The sequence below is a fragment of the Microcaecilia unicolor genome, chromosome 1, assembly GCF_901765095.1.
Source record: "Microcaecilia unicolor chromosome 1, aMicUni1.1, whole genome shotgun sequence".
NCBI classification, from domain to species: Eukaryota; Metazoa; Chordata; class Amphibia; order Gymnophiona; family Siphonopidae; genus Microcaecilia; species Microcaecilia unicolor.
The window spans coordinates 245,445,803-245,459,492 of NC_044031.1; the positions used below are offsets into that span (position 1 = coordinate 245,445,803).

The 13,690-nt window shown below is 42.4% G+C and overlaps 1 protein-coding gene across 3 annotated transcripts in view; it reads left to right on the forward strand.

Annotated features, from left to right (window-relative positions):
* SEMA5A (semaphorin 5A) overlaps positions 1-13,690 on the forward strand; it is a 976,513-nt gene that overhangs the window by 173,146 nt on the left and 789,677 nt on the right. For all 3 annotated transcript variants that reach the window (XM_030205332.1, XM_030205321.1, XM_030205342.1), the window contains one exon: positions 79-140. The gene's annotated coding sequence lies outside the window, so the exon portion shown is untranslated. The remainder of the gene's footprint in view (positions 1-78; positions 141-13,690) is intronic.

The window sequence follows — 13,690 nt, forward strand, 5'->3', positions numbered from 1 at the left end:
TATACACAGAGCCCAAATGAGCCTTCAAAAATATACTTAAAAGTTTATAATCCACTTTCTTTCTTTCTTTCTTTTTAGAGGGCAAGCCTCAGTGAATTTTGATGACTTGCTCCTGAGGTAACTATGAACAACAATTTTCAGTAAGTGACCTACTTTTTCTACCTAATACCTACTTTGTGGTGAATTCATTTTAGAATTTCATCAAAGATGTGTTTTTTGTTTGTTAGTTTGATCAAGATTCTAAATGTGATTTGGAAAGTCCTGCATTCTAACTGATCTGTCAGGTTATAGACAAGTGACAGTACACTGCATCAATAAAACAAGTGGGTTGGCAATATTTATTCGAATACCCACTGGAATACTGATCAGAGGCATGGCTGCCCTATCAACACCTGATGATGTTGCAAGGAAACTGTGCTTTATTCTCAGGTGAACGTGGTGTTATTTTTTTATTATCATTAGGTAGGATACTACAGATAAAGGCATATCATTTATGACCAGCATCCTGCCCCCTTAACCCCTGTCCATCAAAGATAATGCAGTGGCTGTCAGGAGCTTCTTAAAAAGGGCTCCTAAAATTGGGAAGTCCTCTTCTCATGATGGATAGCTGCCAAGAGATTTGTAGAGGGCTGTGGTGCACTTGTCTCTGTGCCCTGACTCCACTTAAGAGAAATATCCTTGACTGGGACAAATAGAAAACTACTGGCCAGTATCTAACATTCTTTTGCTGAGAAAAAGTATAGTACAGACAGTTTGCATTCAACTCAACAATTGGGTAAAAGAAAGAAACTGGCTAGATTCATACTTGGGTGTGGAATAGTAACATAGTAAATATAGGCTGATAAAGACCTGCATGGTCCATCCAGTCTGCCCAAAAAGATGGCCAGAGTTGAATCTGGCACTCTGCACAGGCTCCACTTCTTCATGATTAAACACTGGTATACTTACCAGCTTATAATCGAACGAGAATAACGCCCAAGTTCCGACCTAAATCGGGAGATGGGCGTTCTTCTCACAAAAACAAATAAAGCGGCATAATCGAAAGCCGAACTTTGGACGCTTTCAACTGCACTCCGTCGCGGATGCGGACAAAGTTGACGGGGGAGTGTCGGAGGCGTGGTGAAGGCGGAACTGGGGCGTGGTTATCACCCGAACAGAGATGGGCGCCCTTCGCCGATAATGGATGCGTTTGTAGCTAGAATTTAGGGCACTTTTCCTGGACCCTGTTTTTTGACGAATAAGGCCCCAAAAAGTGCCCTAAATGACCAGATGACCCCCAGAGGGAGTCGGGGATGACCTCCCCTGACTCCCCCAGTGGTCACTAACCCCCTCCCACCACAACAAAATGATGTTTCACAACTTTTTATTTTCACCCTCAAATGTCATACCCTCCTCCCTGGCAGCAGTATGCAGGTCCCTGGAGCAGTTGTTAGGGGGTGCAGTGGACGTCAGGCAGGTGGACCCAGGCCCATCCCCCCCCTACCTGTTACAATTGTGCTGCTTAATGCTACTAGTCGTCCAACCCCCCCAAACCCCCTGTACCCACATGTAGGTGCCCCCCTTCACCGCTTAGGGCTATAGTACTGGTGTAGACTTGTGGGCAGTGGGTTTTGAGGGGGATTTGGGGGGCTCAACACCCAAGGGAAGGGTGCTATGCACCTGGGAGCTCTTTTACCTTTTTTTTTGTTTTTGTAAAAGTGCCCCCTAGGGTGCCCGGTTGGTGTCCTGGCATGTGAGGGGGACCAGTGCACTATGAATCCTGGCCCCTCCCACGAACAAATGCCTTGCATTTATTCGTTTTTGAGCTGGGCGATTTCATTTTCCATTATCGGTGAAAAGCAAAAACGCCCAGCTCACACCTTGGCGAATAAAGCATGGGCGTCTATTTTTTTTTTAAAATACGGTTCACTCCGCCCCTTCACGGACCCGTTCTCGGAGATTAACGCCCATGGAGATAGGCGTTTCTGGTCGATTATGCCCCTCCACATCTCTGTCTCTCCCTGCCAATTTTGGGGCACAGAATGTTGATGTCTGCCCAGCACCGGTACTACTTCCAAACTACTGGAGTTGCCATCGAAGCCCACTCCAGCCTTGACCCTGATCTGTTTTTTGCCATTTACGGGACTCAGGCTATAGAAGTCTGCCCAGCATTGGTCTTACTCCCGAACTTCTGAAGCTACAGTCAAAACTCACTCCAGTTATGAGGTCATTTTAAGTTTTGCTTTAATTGGATTCCATCCCTTTTCTATATTGTGTTCCTCTGTTTTTATCCCACACATTATTGAATTACGTCACTGTTTTCATCTTCATAGTCTCCGGTGGGAGGGATTTCCAGGCATCCATCACCCTTTCTTGTAAAAGTATTTTGTGACATTACTCCTAAGTCTCCCACCCTGGAACCTCAACTCATGACCTCTAGTTCTACCACTTCCCTGTCTCTGAAAAAGATTTGTTTGTACATTTATACCTTTTAATATTTAAACATCTGTATCATATGCTCCCTATCCCTCATTTGCTATAGAGTATACATATTGAGGCCTTCAAGCCTTTTCTGACACGTCTTTTGGCACAAACCGCATATTATTTTTGTCGCCTTCTAAACCGCCTCGTCTTTTGATGTCCTTAGCGAGATGCAGCCTCCAAAATGGAACACAATACTCCAAATGTGGCCTCACCATAGGCTTGTACTAAGGCATTAACATCTCCTTTCTACTACTGGATATGCCTCTGTTTATGCAGCTTAGCAAACATTCTGTCTACAGCCACCACCTTGTCACATTGTTTTGCTGCCTTAAGATCCTCTGATACTATCAACCCAAGGTCTCTCTTCCGGTCTATGCTTATCAGCCTCTTACCCCTTAGCAAATACATCCCATGTGCATCATTCTAACTTCTTAGCATTACATTTTAACTGCCAAGCATTAGACTATTCTTCTAATCTTTTAATGTCATATCCCAGATTGAAAATATCAGCAGAAACCATGACAGGGGATCCGCTGCTGTTAAGCTGCAGACTTTGTTGCCAGAAGAAGTGGTAAAAATAGAAACATGGAGAAATGATGGCAGCTAAAACATACGCCTTATCCATTCCACTCAACCATATCATCTACTATCTCTTCCTCTCCCTTAGAGATCCTTTGTACATGTCCCACACTTTCTTGAGTTTAGATACAGTCTTTGTCTCCACTCTCTCCACCAACAAGCTGTTCCATGCATTCACCACCCTTTCTGTAAAGAAGTATTTCCTTAGATTACTCCTAAGTCTATCCCCTTAATAATAATAATATCATGTTTGCAGGAATGCAAAAAACAACTATCATGGCACAATATGTATGTGGTTCAAATCCTATTTATTAGACAGACAGTAGTCCATTATTTTCAGCAACATCTCATCATCAGCTGAGCTGCTCTGGGTGGACACAGAATTCAACATCAACGTTGATGAAATTGAATTACTCATATCCATGGAACCAGACAGCTTTGAATAACTTTACTGCTTGTCTAACAGCAACTCAAGAATGGACAAAAAATGAGTTCTGCCAGGTTTACTGAATGTTCAGAAATCTCAGTAGCCTAGTGGTTAGTGCAGTGGACTTTGATCCAGGGGAACTGGGTTCAATCCTTGTGACTCTGGGCAAGTCACTTAACCCTCTATTACCCCAGGTGCAACTAAGTACCTCTCTATATATTATATAAACCACCTTGAATGTAGTTGCAAATACCACAGAAAGGTGGTATATCAAGTCCCGTTTCCCTTTCCCTAGGTCAGGAAAAGACAGATAACAAACAAATAGATTTCCTGTGTATACAAGTATAGAGACTAATTCATAAAGCGAAGATACTTTCCTGTAGCAGGTATTCTCCAAGGACAGCAGGCTTCACATTCTCTCAAGTGGGTAGACTCGCCCTGGTCGGCATAATACCGAGCAAAAAAACTGCAAGAGCTTTCTGGAGTGCAAGCAGTGCCCCAATGTGCATGCGCGAAATGTCTTCCCGCCCGCAGTGCGACCACACCCCTCAGTTCTTTTTTCTCTGCTTGAGAAGCGGCGGTACTTTTCGTTGCGCCTCACTTGCCCGGGAAAGAGCATTTTGTCTTGCCTTTCAGCAGTGTTTTTGGTTTTCGCACTCTGTATTGTTCCCTTATTTTTCTCATTATTATACCAGATTTTGGTATTCTTTTCTTATGTTTTGCTTGATTTTAGTATTGTAAACTGCTTAGACTCAATTTTTTTGGAATATTGGCGGGTTATCAAATATTTAATAATCTTAAACATTTATAAAATTTGGGGGATAGCAGCTCTGAATTTGCTTCTTTACATATAGGAGTTGATATTCAGTGTGGTTTAAACGGGCTGAAGAGATCCTTGCCTGCTTAAACCATGCTGAGCTAGCCAGTAGGGCCGGTCTTAGGCAGGGGCGACAGAGGCAGTCGCACAGGGCCTCTTGCTCCTAGGGGCCCAGCATCTCTGGCATGTCTGTCCTCCTATCTTGGAACACCTCCCTGCTCCGCATCAGGCAGTGGCAGCGATTTTCATATCCTGTCAGCTGCTGAGCCCAGAGCCTCCTTACTGATGCGTCCCACCCCTTTTGATGTCAGTTCCTGCTTCCGCAAGGGCGGGATGCAGCAGCGAGGACTAGGCTCTGGGCTTGGCAGCTGATGGGATGTGAACATTGCTTCCACTGTCTGCCGCTTTCTACTGGAATGTGGTGGATGCATATAAAGGTATGGGGTGAGGTGGGGGTTCCAAGAGTCAAACCACCTTTTAAACTGATAAATTATGGCTTATGGTGGCAGGCGTGAGCGGGTAGGGCCCACTGAACTGGTCTGCACAGGACCCCACAATTGCTAAGACTGGCCCTGATGGCCAGCTACTGATGTTCTGCGCACTTAATTGGTTAGTGTCGCTGAATATCAGCTCTGACTGCCATGGCATTGCCCTGGTAGTGCTGGGATGGTCTGGGGACAAAATCAAGGAGGAGCCAGCAGTTATGTTGGGACTGGCCATATTCAGTGTTGGTGCCTGCAGAGCTAAGCGGACAGATAGGGCCACACAAAATGCATTCCTATATTTATTTGGCTGCTTAACTATGTGGGTTCTGTCTATTGGCCGTCACCTGCATAACTTCTTGGTTGCTGCCTAACCCCGGATATTCAATGCTGGTGCTGATTTGGCCCGATATTGATAATTCTGCCTATGGCTTAATTCTACGTATTGAAAATTAATCTTTATAGATCGCAAAATCAGTGTATGTGTGTGTGTGTGTGTGGGGGGGGGGGGGGGGGTTAGTGGAATACAGCAATCACTATACCAGTGCTACAACTCCTAAAACATATTATCAAAATTGTACAAACAATCCCTTAATTTTTTTCAGAAACCTCAGTGGTGATTCGTTTCACACATGGGATCACTACCCAGTGATTCACTGGATTCTTCATCCTTTTCACAGTAACATTATTTTTTTATTTCTAGTAATTATTTTGAAAAAAAATTGTAAGTATTTTTTTAAACTTAGCTTAAAAACTTAGCTTAAAAAGGACTACTGCCGATATGGGCCATGTTTCACTCTGATGGTAAGCTGCATCAGGGCCGGGTCCTATAATGCTCATCAATACTTGCATTGTGTTAGTAGATGCCATTTTGAACACAATGCAAGTATTTAATGAGCATTAGTATTATAGGGCCGGCCCTTGTGCAGCTTATCACTGGAGCGAACCATGGCCCATGTCAGCACTGGCCCTTCTTAAGGTAAGTTAAAACAAGCTTTTCCTAACAAAACATTTTCAAAATAATTACTAGAGAAACAAATAAAATAATGTTACTGTGAATCCAGTGAATTACTGGGTAGTGATCCCACGTGAAAAACGAGTCACCACTGAGGTTTCTGAAGAAAATTAAGGAGTTGATGTACAATTTTGATAACATATTTTAGAAGTTGTAACTCTGTGATAGTGATTGCTTAATTCTACCTATGGCAGAGGGCTGAATATCGACAGGAGAGTTGCCAGCAATCAGCTGCTAACTTTATGTGTGATGGTACTGAATAAACTCTGTGATCACCTGGCCTTAATATCGACCCATATGCTGTTATGGGGCCAATATTCAAAGACATTTATCCTGTTAGCTATCCAATTAGCAGTCTGAATATCACCACTAACCAGTTATCACCACCATGCAGCGATGATTTCAGATATTTAGCGCTGGTTGGTATCTGGATACTGGAGTTAAATATCCATTTTTCTTTAATTGTGGCATCTAAGGTTTACAAAAATGCTGACTTCTACAAGCTGAATATCAGAGAGAGGGGGCTATGTTTACAAATTTACTACAAATATATAGCTACACGGGTCTTCCTTCTTTTTACATATTTATTTATTTATTTGGATATTGCTCACACCTTTTCAGTAGTAGCTCAAGGTTAGTTGCATTCAGGTACACTGGGTATTGGATATGGATCAGTTTTGCCACAAGTAAAAAAGCAACTATGAAAAACATGCTAAAAAAGCAAGTCGGTATTTACAATGAGAGAGCAGGAGGGAGAGGGAGGAAGAGAGAGAGAGAGAGAGAGAGAGAGAGAGAGAGAGAGAGAGAGAGAGAGAGAGAGTTAAACCCTATGGTCTCATTATAGAATAAAGGGAGAGGTTTGAGGCATGAAGATTAAGTGTTCTGGCTGCCCAAACAAGACAAATGCCTCATTTATTATATACACACATGGCAATGTTAGTGTTCTGATTTGCTATTTTATTTGCCAGAAAACACATTCTCAGTTCTTCCTATAACTGATTTCGGAAGGTCAGAAGAGCTAAATATCAGCTTATAAATGCAGTTTTTATTGGATGGTGATGGTAAGGAGGAGAAGGAGGAGAAAAGTTGGCTCTGGACAGCTTGTAAAACACACACTAGCAGCAGTTTAGTCTTGGTTTGAATAAACACAGAAGAGTCCTCTGTGTGAAGGTGTGAGGCGAAAACCAGGGATTAACTGGAGCCGGTCACAGTATAACAGGGATTAAGTTGAGCACAGGAGATTGGTGTTGGGATCCCTTATCTGACATCACACTCTGTGGTCTACAAATTTGTGTTTACAGTTCATGAAGCAGAATGGCTGGCAAAATTTGGAAAGGCAGAGAAAAGATTGCAAAGTACTGAAAATTTCAATAGGTGGCTCAAAGCCCAGTGTCACCAAGAAGGTTTTAGGTACATAGGATGAAGGGGCAATACATGGAAAAACAAAAGACTATATTGTAACGATGGACTGCATCTCACTGTGGCAGGAAAAAAAGAAATCCTTGGAGAGAAATTCAGACAATATGTATCTAGGCATTTAAACTAGAAGCACATTGATGCACATAGGGCCAGATTTACTTAGCTTTTTCCCGTAGACACATAGGACTAGATTCAGTACATGGCGCTCAAAATTTGGTGGAAAAAAATTGGCACTGAATGGTATTCTGTAAAAGGTGTTCCGGGATGGGTGCCCTTTACAGAATAGCATGTAGCATCCGAATCCATGCTCAACATTGTGCGCAGGGATTTACACCAACTGAAACTAGGTGTAAATCCTGGCGCGTGACTTAGGTGCGAATCTCCCAAATTCTGTAATACTGCGACATCTTTAGTGAACATCCCTGACCTGCCCATTTCCCTCCAATGGCTAGGCCCATTTCAGTTACATGCTAAAAGATTTGCACATGGACCTTTATAGAATAGCACTTAGCAAGATGCACAAGCAAATCCTAATTGGAGCCAGTTAACTACAAAAATTGTTATAGAATTACGTATCTGGCTATTTACCAATCTAAACATCCAGATATATCCATAGATGTCTTTGAAAATATTGGATAGAGCCTTGGATGTAGTATACTTGAATTTCAGCAACGGTTTTTATTTTTCAGCTGCAAAATTTTACATAACAAAGAAAAAGAAATTACAGTACCAAGGAGAGGAATGAAAAATACAACCATGCATCATAAAACACACATGAATTATGAATGAGAAGAGTTAAAGTACGGCAATCAGAAGAGATATCTTTCTAATGGAATCCATGCTGTCTGAAACAAATGTAATCTATTAGTTTTCTCAGTCGCAGCCGATTCATATTTCTAATTATTACAAACTGTATTCCACCAGAAGGTATCATTAATTGTTGCGTGATCCCTCCGATTAGTAGGAATAATCCAAAGAGCATATCCAACAGTTTATATTGTTTTGGTGATAACTTATCACATTATACAGAATAACTCAAAGCAATGTGGTATGACAAGCTAAACTGGAGCTTGGATATTTCCCTAATTATAGCCCAAACTTTCTGACAAAAAAGTTGAATATTTTCACAGTAATAAAAGATATGATCCACTGCATGAACCTCTTTAAAAGTAAAATGATCTTTGAATATGTAAAGGGCAAAAAGTAAACCAATCTTTGAATATGTAAAGGGCAATTCTAGAATCTCTCAGTGCCCGCATTTACACACCACTGGCATGTGTAAATATACAGAATACTGGCACTGTCATGGGTGAGTGTACACTTATACATTTAGGGCCTTGTTCTATAAAGGTTATGCTCTTAAATTTACGCTCCTAAAATTTATGCTCTTAATTTATGAGCAAAATCTATTTTGGAGCATAGAGTATGCTCCTAATATAGGAGCATAAATGTAGGATCTTAAATTTTAGAAGCATAACCTTTATAGAATAAGGCCCTTAAGGGGCAGCAGATTGGCTGAGCACAATTGTATAAAGGCATGTGTTAGTGATATAGGGTTAGATTCTATACATGGCATCAAAACATTGGTGCTGAAAAAAAGCACTATTCTATAAGCCTCATTTAAAGTTAGGCATGGTTTATAGAATAGCGCTTATGCCTGGGAATCGTGCCTAACTTTAGGCAAGGCTATGTACACCAACTGAAACATGGTGCAAATGTGCATGCCTAACTTAGACACATATCCCTGTTATCCTGTAACAACGCGCGCTAATTTTAGGAACCCCCTGTTAAGGCCATGATCCTCACATTTCAATGCCCCTTTTTTCATGTGTAAAATTATATTTGCGTAAAGTGCAATTGAATTTAATTAGTGCTGATTAATGCTTGTTAAAAGCCAATTATTGGCACTAATTAGCTTGTTATCTATCGTGCAAATTGGGTACGTGCCCAAATTTGCGCACACAATGTTTGGTGACTTTAACAGAATTAGGGGAATAGCATATAAATACAAGGAATCATTCACATGGGCGGAGCATGGCACATGTGAATTGCAAGGGCCTGAATGTAAGGTGCACCAACACCAGGTTATTCTTGTGTTTTATAATGGAATCCGGGTGCCCAGATGCTGTTATAGAATAGTCTCTCACTGTGTGGCTTTGGGGCACCCCCCTTACCCCCAAATTCTATGTACCGCACCTTAATTTCCGTGTTGAAATCAAAGCGTATTCTACAACAATGTGTGTAACAGTTGGTTAACTAGCTAATCAGCGATATTAATTGGATGTTAACAAGCAATTATCAGCACTAATTGGCATTAAGATTTACATGCACAACTCACTAACTAGCTTATAATTGAAAAAGAAAAACGCCTATATTGCAACCCAAATCGGGAGATAGATGTTTATCTCACAAAAAACGAATAAAGCGGTATAATCGAAAGCCGAATTTGGACGTTTTCAACTGCACTCCGTCGCGGATGCGGACAAAGTTGATGGGGGCGTGTCAAAGGCGTGGTGAAGGCGGAACTGGACCGTGGTTATCGGCCGATCAGAGATAGGCGCCTTTCGCCGATAATGGAAAAAAATATGCGTTTTTAGCGAGAATTTAGGGCACTTTTCCTGGACCCTGTTTTTCCACGAATAGGGCCCCAAAAAGTGCCCTAAATGACCAGATGACCACTGGAGGGAGTCGGGGATGACCTCCCCTGACTCCCCCAGTGGTCACAAACCCCCTCCCACCACAAAAATATGCCGTTTCACAACTTTTTATGTTCACCCTCAAATGTCATACCCACCTCCCTGGCAGCAGTATGCAGGTCACTGGAGCAGTTATTAGGGGGTGCAGTGGACATCAGGCAGGTAGACCCAGGCCCATCCCCCCCACCTGTTACACTTGTGCTGGTAAATGGGAGCCCTCCACACCGCCCCCCAAACCCACTGTACCCACATGTAGGTGCCCCCCTTCACCCCTTAGGGCTATAGTAATGGTGTAGACTTGTGGGTGGTGAGTTTTGAGGGGGATTTGGGGGGCTCAACACCCAAGGGAAGGGTGCTATGCACCTGGGAGCTCTTTTACCTTTTTTTTTTTTGTAAAAGTGCCCCCTAGGGTGCCCGGTTGGTGTCCTGGCATGTGAGGGGGACCAGTGCACTACGAATCCTGGCCCCTCCCATGAACAAATGCCTTGGATTTATTCGTTTTTGAGCTGGGCGCTTTCATTTTCCATTATCGCTGAAAAACAAAAACGCCCAGCTCACAAATTGTCGAATAAAACATGGACGTCTATTTTTTCCCAAAATACGGTTCGGTCCGCCCCTTTATGGACCCGTTCTCGGAGATAAACGCCCATGGAGATAGATGTTTTCGTTCGATTATGCCCCTCTATGTGTTTTTGCCTCCAACGCAATATTTTTTTCAAAGTCCCTCTTTGCCTTCTTCATCAGCGCTTTGCATTTGACTTTCTATTCCTTAAACTGTTCCTTATTATTTTCAGTTGGATCCTTCTTCCAGTTTCTGAAGGATTTTCTTTTAGTTCTAATAGCGTGCTTCACCTCACATTTTAGCCATGCTGGCTGTTGTTTGGTCTTCCTTCCTCCTTTTTTAATACATGGCCTGGGCTTTCAGGATGGTATTTTTGAACAGCATCCATGCTTGGTATGAATTTTTGACCTTTGCAGCTGCTCCTCTAGGGTTTTTTTTAATCGTTCTTTTCATTTTATCATAATCTCGTTTTTGAAAGTTAAATGCTAACATATTGGATTTCCTATGTGAACTTAATTCAAAGCCGATATCAAATATGTTATCAAGCGGCCCCAGCACCATTACTTCCTGTACCAGATCATCCGCTCCACTAAAGTCTAGGTCTAGAATTTTGTGCCTTTGATGGTGGACTCTACAAAACTGTTGATACAAGATAAGTGTTATTTTGTGCAATGATTGAAGTCTAATTCAGTGGCACATTTAATAGAAGATATATTTTTTGACACTAATTTAAGGAGGTTTGTGACCTATGATCACTGTTTTAACTGTCGGCATGAGTGAAAACAAATAAAGTAGTTCAAGGTATGTATTGAGATGTTGCTACAGTTTGATAATAGAATTTTCTTAAGAATGCCATTATTCACTGTGTTGGTTTAGGATTATTTAACCTGCATTTTTGAGTGAATAAGATCCAGTTTTTGTACTTTAATAAGGAATACGCATATAGATTTGGATCCCACCCACATCATGCCCAAACCACACTCCCTTTCAATTTAAATGTTTTGCAGATACACACATGTAAATACCAGCTTTCTAAAATCTGGTTTTATATCTGTATGCAGTATTCACATTACCTGTGTGCATGGCAAGTAGGGCTTCTAAAATAAGAGCCTTTATTGTATAAGTAAACATGTCTGTTTTAGTGATAAGTTGGGTCTCTATTCCAAGCTTTTATTGAGTGTTTAAGTTGAAGTCAGGCAAAACATTATGTCTAGGCAGTTCATATTTCTCTCTTATCTGAGAATAAATATTAATTCACCATTATCTTTTAACACATCAGTTTATATTCATATACCCTTTGTCTGCCAAGAAACCAATTAATATAAGAGCTGTTAAATTTAATTAGCATGTTTAAACTTCATAGCATTTAGATTGAAGAATATATTTAAAATCTACCATTTCATTTAATTTGTACAAAACCCAGGGGTCCTTTTACTAAGCGGCAGGAAGCACCAATGCGTTCTTCCTGTGTGTCAATATGAGTACAGTGGGGCGTGCTTAGGCATCCTGTGGTAGTTCTGGCATCTGCATACGCTTCCCCAGGTGGCAGAGAATAGGCGTGCCCAGTGTTAATTGGGTGGCGCAGCTACATTGCTACATGTCAACTGATTAGCGCATGGTTAGCGCATGAGCTCTTTCCGCCTACTAAATAGGTGTGGGTAAGGGCTAATTAGTGCTTGGCCATTAATAGGAAAAATGGAAATGCGGTCATTTGACAGCAGGGGTGTAGCCAGACTTCAGTGGGAGGGGGGTCCAGAGCCGGAGGTGAGGGGGCACATTTTAGCCCCCCCCCCCCGGCACTGCTGACCCCCCCCACCACCACCATTGCCGCCCCCCCTGCCGACGACCCTCTCGACCCCCCCTCCCGCCGCCAACCCGCCGTCGCCTACCTTTGCTGGCGGGGGACCCCAACCCCTGCCAGCCAAGGTCCTCTTCTTCTCGCAAAAGGCTTCCTTCTGTTTCTGACGTCCTGCACATATGTGCAGGACGTCAGAAACAGAAGGAAGCCTTTTGCGAGAAGAAGAGGACCTCGGCTGGCGGGGGTTGGGGTCCCCTGCCAGAAAAGGCAGGCGACGGCGATGGCGGGAGGGGGGGTCGAGGGGTTCATCGGCAGGGGGGTCCAGGGCCAAATCTACGGGGCCCAGGCTCCCCTGGCCCCACGTAGCTACACCACTGGTGCACCGGGAGACCCACACACTAGTCGTAGCGCAGGGCACCTTTTACTGCAGCTTATCAAAATGGCCCCCCTATTATGTAGTGAATGATAATGGATTCTGATTAAGCCATTTTGGTAGTCCCATACATGGTAACTATTTTATTAATAACAGTATCATGAAATCTTTTTCAGCCAAAAGATATCAGGGGAGGGGGGATTACCTAAAGATGACAGTAGTCATAAAATCCCTTGCCTAAGAAGAGATGCATATCAATGCCTTTTGACGGCTGGAGAACTACCCAACCAACCTCTTAGTTTCAAGAGAAATACGTGACTTTTTCTTTGTCTGTAAAACTGGAGCGGGAAACCTTTCAGTCTGCTTCTAGGATTTACAAAGGAAACAGAATTAGTAAAATACTAAAGGATATTAATTTGCATCTGGAAGATCAAATGGGTGAAATAGGCAACACTTTTGAGATTTTGTTTTTTAATTCTTTAGATTATTGGCCCAGATCATCAGAGTGGTCACTGCAGAGATCTTTTGTTTGCTGTTCAACAAACTGATCATTCTTTTGCAGTGGGGTTTACAGGCATTCAACCAATATCCCTGTCAGATCATTACCGTGTGTGTGTTTTGTGGTTCAGGTGGAGGAAGGGTAAGGAGAAGTCTGACAATTTTTGACATAGGAAGCAAAGACCTATGTGTTGCAGAAGTAGGATCAACTTTGATGAGTTCAGTTGGCTGATGTCACAACCCATTCTTGCTAATCTATCCTTGGGTGTTGACCATTTAATAGAATAATGGATGTCCAGTAATTTTAAGACTTTCCATAATTGCGTTGGCTCTCGGCATTTTGTAAAATGTTGTATTGATTTTCAGAAGCTCTTCAAGATCTGAAAAGGAATGTGAATTTGGGTTTTAGTTTTGTCCTGTCTTCTTTTCCCTATTCCCTCCCCTCCTTCTGTTTTCCTTTAGGGTTAATTGTGTTGATTTAAAGGGGGTTTGGACAGATTCCTGAGGGAAAAGTCCATTGAACATTATTAATTTTTTTTTTTGGGGGGGGAGGGGTTTACC